This window comes from Anas platyrhynchos, chromosome 2 (genome assembly GCF_047663525.1).
Source record: "Anas platyrhynchos isolate ZD024472 breed Pekin duck chromosome 2, IASCAAS_PekinDuck_T2T, whole genome shotgun sequence".
Taxonomy (NCBI): domain Eukaryota; kingdom Metazoa; phylum Chordata; class Aves; order Anseriformes; family Anatidae; genus Anas; species Anas platyrhynchos.
This window is the reverse complement of record NC_092588.1, coordinates 52109938-52120396: the sequence shown is the minus strand read 5'-3', so window position 1 is coordinate 52120396 and position 10459 is coordinate 52109938. Positions and strand designations below refer to the sequence as shown.

Sequence of the window (10459 nt, the reverse complement as noted above, 5' to 3'; positions counted from 1 at the left end):
CTTCAGATGTTTATACGTATTGCTGAAAGCCCCTCTAAGCACCCTGTTCTCTATGCTAAATAGTCCCATCTCCCCGAGCCTTTCCTCATAGGAGAGAGCTCTGCTTCCACAGTCATCTTAGCGGCCCATGGCTGGACTCTTGTGGTAGCTCCACGTGTCTCTTCCACTGGGGAGCCCAGAACTGGGCACAGAAATTCAGGTTTGGTCTCACCAGTCCTGAGTACAGGGGGTAGGGTCGCCTCCCTGCTGGTGACACACCTGTGCGGCCCAGGATACCACTAGCCTTAATTTACTGCAAGGGCACATAGCTGGCTCATGGCCAACACCGTGTCAACCAGGACCCCCATGCTGACCACCAAATTGTGCCTCTTATGCTCTGTGTTTCTGCTACACCTGCACGGTGCCCAGCGCAATGTGAATGTGCTCAATATCCAGGGGCAGGTTCCACTGTAGTGCACATGGTCCTAATTAAACCGCTAGTGGAAGACAGCACGGTTACCACTGGGAAAGTACAGACCTTGGTGTCCTCTCTCTGCTTTCTGTGTAATCTACTTTTGAATGAGTGCTACATGTTTCAAGTTGTATCAGGAGCAACTCTCACTGAGAGGCTAAAACACAGCAAGCCTGTGTGTATCCAGATTATATCTCCACAACTATGACCTGTTGAAAAACGAAACATCGCTACTGCCAAACTGTGTCACCTTTTTCATCACTTGTACCATCCCAGGAGTTTGCCAAGTGGTCTGAAGCCAGCAGTGCTCTCTGGTGAGCTTGCAAGCTGAGCTAAAACCTTCCTCCTTTCTACCTGGAGGTGCAGGAACACTGCCTGACTGTAAATGCTATAGATAATATTATAAAGCACGTACAGGGAGCAGTAGGCCTAAAGGTTATTAAGATTTGGCAGTACCGGGCAATAACAATAAAATTGCAGATTATTTAAACTACTGCATGTGAGACAATTCTCCATTTCCCTGTGATGATTTTTGCTGAGTGATTGAAGCAGACAAGAGATAGAAAGTGTCACATGAAAAAAAAAAAGTCATGTCACAAGCTTCTGGTGAACCTGCTTGTCTGAAACGCAGCTACAAGCATGCACCCTCTATGTCTCTTGAAGGCCCTACACTGAATGGTAGCAGAGGCCTAGCAGTCATCTCAAGTGGGGTTTGTGGAAACTGCAAGTAAAATGGCTGCACATATGCAACTGAAGCAGGTCTGGATGTGGGCAGGTTGCTCTGGGCTTCAGGAATAAAAGAAAAAAGGTAGAGGTCACAGATATTTCTAATGCAAAGACCTGGGATCAAAAGTACCATTACTGACGGTAGAACATAAAAATAGGAAAACATCTCCGCTAGCATGCCTGTGGGCTAATATATATCAAGTCAGTTTGCCAAAAGTAAGTGTTTCCTCAGTCTAGTGGAAAAGACTCTTCTGCAGAAGAAGTGTAACCAGGAGGAAAAAAATGCCCTGATCCTATATATTTGAGTGCAACACTCTTCCTGTGAAATTACCCAGCACCCAGCTAGCCCAGATTAACATTCAGGCTTTGAAGCAGATTTGCTGTTTTGCTATCTGATGCACCAGACTGTGGATACTGTGGAACTGTTTCCAGACTATTTTCACCGTAGGGATATACATGTAGGGAGAACAAGACCTCTGTAGGATGGGCTTGTTGGTTTTGCAAATTGTATAACAGGAGTGCAGCGCGACAAGTGCCACTTTCTGCAATCATACATGTATGTGAATGAGGCATCAGAGATGCAGGCAGGAAATGCTGAAGGTTTGCTTCTAAAATGTTGAAAGTGGTGACAAGCTTTAATATATACATGTATATTGTGTCAGTGCGTTCTTGTGCGTTTGTGGTGTTAATGTCAATGGTGTTAAATCTTAATATCATGGCTTGTTGTCATGTATTCTGATTGTATCTTGCTCTTGCAGAAAGAGGCATAGATCTCCCATGTGAATTTTGCATGGATTGGGCGTTTCATCACACAGAGCGTGCAGAAGACAGCAAAGATACAAAATGTCCACTCTGTGAAAGGGAATCTCAGAGCCTGTTCACGTATTCCCACACGTCAGCAAGGACTGTCTGTTTAAGCCTCGGTGGAGTAAAAGTGAATGTGCTAGGACAGAGGAGGACAGTCACAGAGCAGATGCTCCTCGCAGAGTGTGTTACCCATAGCAACCTGGCGAATTTCCCAGCAGAAATTTGCGTGCAACTTAGTCATGGTTTTGCATCATTTACTCACTTCTGTGTTTTCAAGCATCTTCAGATGCTTGAAGATAGAATAGTAGAGAGAAACAAGGAGGAGCAAAGTACAGGGGATGGAGGTTGGTGGCACTGCCCTTGGTTCAGCTGCACGAGCAGGAAAGGTGGCGAGGCCATCTCGCCATCCCAAACACTGAATAGTGCTAACAGTTTGCACCTGTGCCTGAAGGCACACAGGCCCTGTCTGGAGGCCCTGAGCTCTAAAATTGTATTTAGTAGTATTTTGAGGTAGAAGAGCATCTTAACTGTACACTCTCCCTTGTGATTTAACCTGGCAGGCAACTAAATACTACACAGCCATTCTCCCACTCCCACACACGGCAGGATAGGAAAGAAAAGAGAAAAAAAAAAAAGTAAGAACGTAAAAACTTGTGGGTTGAGATAAAGACAGTTTAATAGGACAGAAAAGAAATAGAACAGAAATAATAATAATGATAATAACAGTAGTAATAGTTATATGTACGAAGGAAGTGATGCGCAATGCAGTTGCTCACTACCTTCTGACCAATGTCCACCCCATCCCTGAGCAGTGATACCCCCACACCCTGTCCAGTCACCCCATATTAATTGCTCGGCATGATGCCACATGGTATGGAAAATCCCTTTGGCCAGCTGGGGCCAGCTGTCCTGGCTGTGTCCCCTCACAGCTCCTTGAGCACACCTAGCCTCCTCCTGGCAGGGTGGTGTGAGGAGCTGAAAAGTCCTTGACTCTGTGTGAGCACTGCTCTGCAACAACTAAAACATCAGTGTGTTATCAGCATTATTCTCATCCTAAATCCAAATCACAGTACCATACCCGCTACTGTGAGGAAAATTAACTCTACCCACTTGAAACCAGGACATCCTACACCTTGTGCCACGTTTATCTACAGTCACGTGTAGTAGTACATGATGATATGCTTGTCAAAAGTTGTGGTAGATTAGGATTTGTGGCACGCAAACTTAGCAATTCACTCTCTGTGCATGCACAAGGCACTCCATATTCTTTTTGTTCCTAAGCAAAATAGTCCAGCTGTAGTTTGAATAATACCGGATGCCTTATTACAGTCCGTGCCTGACTCTGTCTCACTCTCATCCTTTTTTTTTAATATGTCTTTATTGATGTTTTTCAGTTTGTGCTCCATTTCTTTATTGATTTTTTCTCTATTTCTTCCCTGTATCCCCACCACTCTCTCATGTTCCCTTTTCCTTTCTTTCACCACCAGTTTTCTCCAGGCCCAGTACTTGACTTTGTATGACACCCTTATTTAATTCAAATGATGCAGGGAGTGAGTGAAGGATGCTTGCCACTTCCCAATGCCAAGTGCTGGAGGTAATTCAGGAAAACCTCACTTTCTTTCTTCCTCTTCACGTGTGTCCTCTCTGTGTTTCCTTGCATCCCACTTCCTGCATTTTCCGAAAGGAGCTGAGCTTGCCAACTGAAAGCAAGTACTGTTAAATATAATGTATTTATTTTTTCAAGAGAAAAACAAACAAACAAGCCTTTATATTGCATTTGAGTATTAGAAACTGTCCATCATATTTATGGATAGGCTACAACTGAAAAATCAGTTGTCTCACAGCTACAGCCCTCAGTTTCCCTTCACCCTCATTCTTTGTGTTTAGATGTTTGTTGTCTACAGCAAGAATAACTTATTAAATTCTCCATCGCTGTTTTGGTTATTTAAAGCTCGATAAATAAACTAAAAGCAGTGTCTGATCTGATAGTTTCACACATCAGTCAGTATAAACAACTACACAGGGTACAACCACAGAATAAAATGGAACCTTGTCCACACTACGCAAAATGCTTGGAAGTCTGTAGCTGAGACTGAATGACCAGGATTCATGCATCTCAAAAATGCCATTGGTGGAGAGGAATGCAAGCAGACAGCTTGTACGCTTCCAGGTGATACAGCTGCCTTCATCAGCATTTGATTGCAGACATGAGATTCCCTTTTTGAGAGCATGGTCAGGGTGGCACTTTGGTTAACAGAATGCAAAGGCAAACTTCCTACTGGCAGCTTTTGCCTTTTCTACAGTGGTAATAACAACAGTTTTTATTTTTGCTTTCCTTTTCGTGTCTTTGCCATAATACAATCAATGTAAAATCAACAAATTTTAAGAGGGAGGCTTGAATTCAGAATTTGTATGAATTTTGTCTGATATCTGTTACTGGATGATTGAAGTAGTTGTGTTTATATTGGCAATTGTATGTTTAAAGACAAGTGTCTTTATGTGAGCTTTTTACAATGGACAAGTTTTGCAGCATTGAGTGTGAGACTCTGTTTAATGTTAATGGGGTTTCCTGCACATTTGCTAAGAAACATGAACTTTCACTTAAAAAAAAATAAAAAAGTGGAAGTTGTAGAGTGAAGAGCGCTTTCACTGAATATTCCATTTTACACATTTGAATCCTTTACCAGCACTTTTCACTAAAGAGACCAGGAATTTTTAGCCTTTTAACACCTGCAATATTGATCTCACTATTGCATCTGAATACTTGTTGAAAGCAAGGGAGCAATTTTATGATAACAAAAGCAGAATTCAGAACTGATCTCATCTAGTATCAAAGTCATTAAAGATCACTGGAAAAAAAGACATCACACCAAGAAAACATCCCCATCACCAAATTATTTGAACTGAGCTGAAATCAGGCTAGAGGCAAAAAAGCTCAGTGCTCTGTCAGAACTGTTAAATATCACCAATTGTGACCTGCTTAAGAATAAGGAATATTTAGATAAGGGAACAAAAATTGCCTTTTCAGCTTTCTCTGTCCCAGGACAAAAAATAAATAAAAATCATAATCTGTCATGACAAATGTAGAAAAAGAAGGAATATCTCCTGTATCTATTTCATTTGTCTAAACTGAGTCTCTTTGGTTGTACTGAAGATGGCATTAACTGTCCTGTGATGTCAGTCATTCAAACTAGCTTCCTTCTAATTACCTTCCAAGGACACACATACATGAAATAACAGCAAACACAGAAATAGACATTGAAGGTTCTTCTGGTGCTTCCTATTGCTTATAACCTTTCAATTTCAGAAGAACAAGCTTCGCACATTGCCTTCAGGCAACTCTGAGATGTAACTAATTTGCACCAGCACTAAAGCTGTTTAAGATACTATTTTTGGCTGATGCGTTTGGTCACACAGTTATAGGAGTGCTGCAGAAAATGGAGGCTTATCTGGCAGCCCCAAATGCTTCTCAAGCAGAGGAGGAGAAAAAGAAACAAAAGGGGAAGAGCTAAAGAAGTGAGAAGATGAAAGGAAGAGCACAAATCTGATGTTGGACTGGGACAGACCTGGTAAAGGCAGCAGTACTAGCTGCCTCCTCTACACACCTTAGGCTGGTCAGAGAATTTCCACAACAGACCCTGCTCTTGCAGCAGTGGTAGGTCCCATAGTAAAGCACCCCCCTTACCACCTGTCGCTACTGTTGGTGGCAGTAGGCTTTGTTATTTAATGAATTTGTTTGCTCATTTGCTGTTAAGTACAGTGCACAGTTCTGTTCCCATGTTATGAAAAGTATGAAAGAAAAAAGAGCAGAAAATAATTTCAAAATTCTTTTGAGGGCTGCAGAAACTGTTTTACAGTAAAATACTTTCAAGGCACAAGCTATTTAGCTCCCTCAACACTAATGCATTAATATGGTTTGATTACAGTGACTAAGACACTTACTTAACTTAATGGAGACAGAACACCGGTTGAATAAAGGGTTCTTTAGTCCAAAGAAAAAAAAAAAACACACCACATTATAAAAATAAATAAATAATAACCACCTGAATTACCCATAGGTGGAAGCTGAGACCATGAAACCATTCAGATAGGCAATGAAGCATATATTTTTTAAACAGAGGGAGTGATTAACTGTTGGAACAAACCAGCAAGAAAACTAATGGATTGTCCATCTTTTGAAATCCTCCAGTGAAAATTGAATGTCTTTGAAAGTCATGCTTAGTCACACTCTAGTTAATTGGCTCAAAGTAAAAACAGCAAGTGACATTGTGTCCTGTTTTATATAGGAGGTCAAATTAGATAGTTGTAATAGTTCTCTTTGGCTTGCCACCTCTGAAATACTGCAACTGCCAAAGGCCTACATTAAAGGAAAAATAATGCATTAAAGTTAGGCACTCCAAGGGTAAAAAAGGCAGAATTAAGGTTACTCCAATAATCTTCACTATGATCCTCTGTGCATTAGCATTGTGATGCACTCTTAACTGCTCAGTCACTCAGATTGTCCTCTCAACATGGACCATTACCAGAGTTATAACCCTAAATCTTTAGAAATCACAGACTCTTCTGTTCCTTGATCTAAAGAAATAGTCCTGTACCAGTTCACATGACAAGGTTTTGGTAGCAGTGGGGTTGCAGTGGTAACCTCTGTGAGCAGAGCCCAACCGGTGGCCCATTGTCAGATCAGAGCCAGCTCCAGCCCGCTCCAAAAGGGACACAATGCTGGCCAGAGCTGAGCCAGTGAGCGATGCAGGTTGGGCCTCTAGAAGAGTAGATTTAAGGAAGGGAAGAAAGAAACTTGCTGCACAACAGCAGCTGGGAGAAAGCAGTGAGAAGCAGCCCTGCAGCCCCCCAGGGGAGTGCAGCAGGAGGGCAGGAGGTGCTGCAGGCAGGCAGCAGCAGTTCCCCTGCGGGCTGTGCAGGGAGAGGCCCCCGGTGGAGCAGGCTGTCCCCCTGCAGCCCATGGGTCCCCCATGGAGCAGATCTCCACGCTGCAGCCCCCCCGTGGGTGGAGGAGCCCCCGGTGGAGCAGGTTGGATGTGGCCTGGAGGAGGCTGCGGCCCATGGAGAGCCCCTGCAGGAGCAGGGGGTCTGGGGGGAGCTGCCGCCCAGCCGTGGGGGACCCGTGCTGGAGCAGTTTGCTCCTGGGGGATGGATGGATGGAGCCCGTGGGACGGAGCCGTGTGGGAGCAGTGCTTGAGGAGCTGCTGCCTGTGGGCAGCGCGTGTGGGATCAGCTGGGGAAGGACAGCATCCCGTGGGAGGGACCCCACGGGGAGCAGGGGCAGGGAGGGAGCGAGAAGGAGCGGCAGGGACAAAGCATCAGGGACTGACCACAGCCCTCAGTCCCCCGTTTCCCTGTTCTGCTAAGGGGGAGGAGGTGGAAGAGGGCAGATGGGGAGAAGACGTTTTGGGTTTCTTTCCTTTGTTTCTCACGTGTCTAGTTTGTTGGTAGCAGGCAATAACTCTTACTGTCTCCCTATGCTGAGTCTGCTTTGCCTGTCACGAGAATTGTTGAGCGATCTCCCCGTCCTTATCTCAGCCCTTGAGCCCTTTGCACCGTATTTTCTCCCCCTTTCCCTTTGAGGAGGGGGAGTGAGAGAGCGGTCGTGGCGGAACTCGGCTGCCCACCCGATTCAGACCACTGCAGTTGCCAAGGACTGGAAAAGTTTTCCGAATAAACAAGATGTTTAACAAGGAGATGCATAGTTTCCTTCTTAAGGCTTCCTGGAGAATTGGGGTTATTTCATATTCCCAGCTCAGAGGAAGAGAATTGTTGATTTCCCCTTCTTTTTTCTTACATGGAAATCAAAGGTGAACTGCCCTCCAAGCACAGGCAACGTATCAGAATCAAGCTCTTTGTGTCTGTAATCCTTTCTCAAGGAAAAGATTTATCACACACCTTCCACAGATGTAGGGGAGCAGGGAATAATTTTTGAACTACTCTAATTAAAGTCAGTTTGGGCATAGTGGTACTTCTCTAGCTGTTTCTGAGACATACGCATTAGCAACAGAGAGTGTTGTGCCGTCACTGGGAGGCGCCTGCGGTGGTGACTTCAGAAACAGAACTGAATGATGTCACCACAGCACTGTGGCAACAGCTGCCTCTGTGCACGTTTAGCTGGGAGGCACAGAGAAGGGTGCTGGATGTGATGAAACCACGTGAGGACAGAGAGGGCCCATGCCCTTCTGTAAGTGTTTTGATGCTTGGCTGGGGAAAACAGTGTGGTTTTGTTGTGAATGTTTCATTTTAGTATTCTGTAGTTTGTGTAAAGCCCTTACAGAAGCATCAAGTTTGGTACTTTGCTCAATGATGGAGCTGCACAGAGTGAGAACAGACCCAATGTACGGCTGAGGGCCTCTGCATGTTCTCCTCTTCCTACAGACGATCAACAAATAAGGGTAGACAGAGAAGAGTGTGCTGTGGTCCTCCCATAGACCGCAAGTGCTAAAGCATAAACAAGAGGCTTAAGAGTCCCCCTGTCACGTTAAAATTCAGGACAGCATTGGACTTCATCACATGGGCTGGCCTGTCGAGTAGTGTCTCAGGCTGTGGTGTATGAAGATGCACTCCATCTGCTTTCAGGCTAGCACTTGCAGTGGGCAAGCTGCCTGACCTTAACATTTGTCATTTCATTTTTCACCTGAGTTTTGCTTGTTCCCCACGATTCATCCCTTCTCAGTCTAGGAAAAAATAAATAAATAAATAAACATAAAAGGATTTCCTTTCCATTAATTCCATGTTCTTAACTCGACAGATTTGATTATTGACTTAGAAGGCAAATATCTGGCCAGACTGCAAGACTTGTGCTCGCAGCGTGGGACAGCTCTCGTAAAGGTGATTCAGGGTAGCTTCTGGAAAACAAGACGTCAGATCTCCAAAACAGCTTTCTTGGTGCTAACGTAGGAAGGGCGAGTAAGAGTAAAGGTAAGAGTCCAGATACCGTAAGAAGCGGAAAGTGTGAAGGAAACTTCCTTCTGGCTGATACAGCTCCATATCTAGTTGTCAAGTATGAAGAGAGAAGTTCTAAGTTTCTTGGGGAGAGGAAAACAAAGAGACTGGGAGATTGTACAAAGAAAAAAATGGGATGAGCTATTTCAGGAAATCATAGTAACTGGAAATAGAGATTGGAAGAGTGCTTTAAGCCAAGACAGAAACTTTTCAAAACTAAAACCTAGGAGTTGGATGAACCAAGAAATGAATCCATTTTGATTATGCAGTTGTGTCCAGTGTTGTCTTGGGAAATATGGTTTCCACATAAAATGTATCTGGGGCTTGAAGTTTTCCTAACGCCCTTCTCTGTGTATTCCCTACTGTTTGGTAAGCGCTGAGGTCACACTGCAGACAGCAGCACGTCCTCTCCCCACTACTTAGCTGTCTGTTTTCACAACATGTCTGGCAACAGAATGGCTTGGACACAACTGCGTCTATGACCGAGTTCATTCAAGCTGGTGGACAAGGTAAAAGCTCTGGACAAGCGAAGGGGTGGGAGGGATGGATGGACATACAAGATGATCACTTTAATCTCATTTCTCTAAGAATCCTTGCTGAGAAAACAAAACAAAACAGAACGGAACAGCACAGAACAGAACAGAACAAATGAAACAAGCAGCTAGCTTGCTGGAGACATTGTCTGGGAGACAGTGAAAACACTTGCAGACAAAAACATACCAAAGGACTAACTCTTTGAGCTTAATTCTAATCAGACAGCATAACCTCAAAGTCCTGTTTCTGTTCGTAACAGGCTGGTACAGTAACATGTCACATTTGATGACTTTGCAGCATAGAAGTCAGGAATGCAGCTTGGGATCACCTCCTTCTACTTCGAGTTCAGTTTGAAGGGATGAGCAAGTAATTTGTCCTGGGTTGACGGAAATCTGTTTCAAGGCTGTTTTCTAACACTCTTACAGACCCTTCTCTGTCCGTCGGCCTGTCCTGCCAACTCTGGTGTGAGTGTGAAGCTGTGGCTAGAGGGATTTCCCATTCCTAATTGACCTGGTGGACACCAGCTTTCCTAGGAAATTGCTGGTGTTGCTGAGGAGGCAGCACTATCAAAGGCCTTGTTGATGAAGGTACAACAAGCTGGGGAGGCTTTGGCATTTCTGCACAATGCTGCTCCCTGACTGTCACTCCAGACTCAGATTCTGAAAGAACCAAAGCAAGCTAGAGGAAAACTGGATGTCCAGGTAATTTTCGTTTATTTATTGTTTCATTCTTCCCTTGTAAGAAAATCTAAGTCTTTAAACCGTTTGTTTGAAAACACGGCTTTATGGAAATGCGTATGGGTGTGCTCCTTCACCTTCTTTGGAACTTGCTTCACCTCGCTTCAGCTATAGGACTCCTATGCTCAAATTTATGCTTCCCATGAGAAAGCGGCGTTCTTTCGGTGTTCTTTTCTGTGATGGTTGCAGGTGAGGTTGACAAGAGCTGTCAGTACGATTCTTTGTTTCCTTTGCAGTATCCAAAACTCCGGATTAC

General features: G+C 44.2%; 1 long non-coding RNA gene across 1 annotated transcript; it reads left to right on the top strand.

Annotated features, from left to right (window-relative positions):
• Positions 1–6708: 6708 nt before the first annotated feature.
• Positions 6709–10030, top strand: LOC140001881 (uncharacterized). The gene is made up of 3 exons (XR_011807556.1): positions 6709–8171; positions 8739–8908; positions 9892–10030. It is a non-coding gene; the product is annotated as an uncharacterized lncRNA (long non-coding RNA).
• Positions 10031–10459: the final 429 nt, after the last annotated feature.